Genomic DNA, 3,000 nt, shown 5'->3' on the forward strand with positions numbered 1-3,000 from the left:
ATTTTTATGTATTTTATTATTAATTTTTATGTTATTTATATATTCTACATATAGATACCTAGATATATATACATATATACGTATATATACACACAGATATATATGAAAGTATACACACATGTTTATATGTGTGTATATATATAAACATGTGTGTATACTTTCATATATGTACGTGTATATTTATATATGTGTATGTGTATATATCAAATGATTTGTCTTCAGAATATATAAATAACATAAAAATTAATAATAAAATACATAAAAATCAATAAAAATGATCAAAAGACTGGAATAGACAATTCAGTAAATAATATAAATGCAAAATAAACATATAAAATATCACTCAACTTTGTTGGTCCTAAAAGAAATGAAAATTTAAACCAAAAGGAAATAACACTACATGCCTACTAGACTGGCTAAAATTAAAAGATTTATAATAGCAAACCTTGAAGAGGAAGCAGAGACACAGGAAATATAATACATTTCTTACAATTCTATAAGAAATATAACACGTTTCTTACGATTCTATAAGAACTCTATAAGAAACTAAAATGTTTTTCAAATAAATAGTATTTGAAAACCATTTATAAATAAATAGTATTTGAAAACAAATAAATAAATAAATAGCATTTGAAAAACATTTTAGGCAGTTTCTTATAGAAGTAAATATACCTATCTTATAATTCAGCAATTCCACTCCTAAATATTTACTCACCCGAAATAAAAATACGTATTCACACACAAAAAAGATTTACACAAGAAAGTTCAATGCAACTTAATTAATATCAGCTATGAAAATACTGGAAACAACTCAAATTCTCAGCAGGAGAATGGCTAAACATATTGTGTTTTATTAACACAATGGAATACTATCCAGCAATAAAAAGAATTGACATTCTGATATTTATAACAACATAAATGAGTCTCAGAAATATTGTGTTAAGCTAAAGAAGCCAGACAAAAAAGAGTTCATATGCTATTATTCCATTTATCTGAATTTTGATAAAACAAAAACATAATCTCTAAGAGCAGAAATGAATACAGTGGCTGCTTCTGGAGAGGTGAGAAACTGATTCTATTTTCTAAAATCATGGACATATTGCATCTCTACACTGAGTTGGTGGTCTTATTTGTGTATATTCGTTAACTCATCAAATTATACAGTTTTAAATTTGTGCATTTCACTGTGTATAATCATATATTAATTACACAAAGGAGAAAAAGAAAAGTGAGGAGGAGGAGGAGGGGGAAAAAAGGAGGGGAAAAGAAAGAGGGAGAGAGAAATCGGAAAAAGGAGAGGGAAGGGAAAGGAAGAGAAGCAGAAGCCAGGAGGGGAAGAAGAAAAGAAGGAACAGCAGCAGCAGAAATTCCACACTCCTTGCAAGAAGCATGAGAACAAAATGTTGGTGTATTTAGACTAATTTCTCTTCATCTTTTCTAAGTACTATGATCTTGAAATGGTAGACACAGAAAAAGCAAGAATTTAGGTGGGGCGTTAAGAAAACTTCAGCTAGAGTTCATGGCCCTTCTCCTCCTCAGAGGTGTTTTCACACATGGACTCAGGGGTTTTGTGGACCTTTTAAATTTATATGAAGTCCTGAGTGTGTCATTTCCCACGTAGACATTTTTCAGGAGATAAGGCAGCATCAGATTTTTCAATGAGCATCATTTTTTTGACTTAAAATACGAAGCTTCATTGTCTTAAAATAGGATCTTAAAATTCGAAGCCTCACTGTCTTAAAAGAAGTTGTTTGTAAACACGAAGATAGATTACAGAGTAGGCATCTGAAATGTCTTTCCTGACAGATGTTTACAAATAAAGTAGTCTGTTATTAGAAAATATTTTGGCATTAATGTTAAATTTCTTGAACGTTATATTGGTCTGTGATTATCCTTATTTTTAGTAGGTATATATTGAAGTACTTATTTGTATAGTTTTCTTTGATTTTCTTTCCAATGATTCAATCAAAAAAGTGCATGTGTGGACACTGTATATAGACAGCAAGAACAATACAGTAAATGTGACAAAATATTAAAAATTAAAGAGTCTAACTGAGGGATATGTGGATATTCATTGTGCTATTCTTACAACGTGTGTAGTTTTGTAATGTTTCAAAATAAAATGTTAGGGATGAAGAATAAGATACATACTTTTAAAATCTTTTGATCAGCTAGGCAGAAAGATCGTTTACACCTTTAATTGCAAAAATCGTGGCTTCACTTAGATTTCTCCAGAATAATATCTACTGTTACATTTTCAAACTATGATAAACTAATTTTATCTTAAGGGGAAAAAACTTTAAACCAAGAATTATACACTCAGCCAAACACTTATTTAAAGATAAAAGGAAGAGGTAACATAATTGCGAAGGGCCCTTCTTGAAAAAGTACTAAAGGATATATTTCAGCCAACTAAAAAATGAAAGTAGAGACTATGGAAAGGAAATGGATGTGATTATTTAACTGTAATATAAGGTAAATATTATCTGAATACTGGAATAAATCTAAAGATTATAGTTACAAAATGTGACTGTTAAAAGACTGTTGATGAATAAATACAAATAAAAATTTATTCAGTAAAAGAATGGAGAGAGAACATGTAAGGTAGTATAAGTGTACAGACTCTCTAATATAAGAAGTTCAAAAGAGATAAAAAGACTAAGTTAAAAGTAAGATAAGTTTATTTTAAAACACAAAGACAAACATTAAAAAATAATATCAGCCAAAAATCAGTGCCAGAGAAATCAAGAAAGATTTAGTTGAAATATACTAATTTCATCATTGTCTATAAGGCACATTTTTAAAATGAGTTGGACAAAAAGAAAGCACTTGACACTAATTCATAACTAAAATGTTTAAGAAGAGAGCGTGTTAACCTGATAAAGTATTTTTAAAAACTTAGCGTTACCATCTTAAATGAGAAAACATTATAAGCAAACCCTTAAAATCAGGAATACAACAAAAATGTCTACTAACATAACTCCTAGTCCGCTTGAAGTA

The sequence above is a fragment of the Sapajus apella genome, unplaced genomic scaffold (genome assembly GCF_009761245.1).
Source record: "Sapajus apella isolate SASKATOON/1434 unplaced genomic scaffold, GSC_monkey_1.0 scaffold35, whole genome shotgun sequence".
NCBI lineage: Eukaryota > Metazoa > Chordata > Mammalia > Primates > Cebidae > Sapajus > Sapajus apella.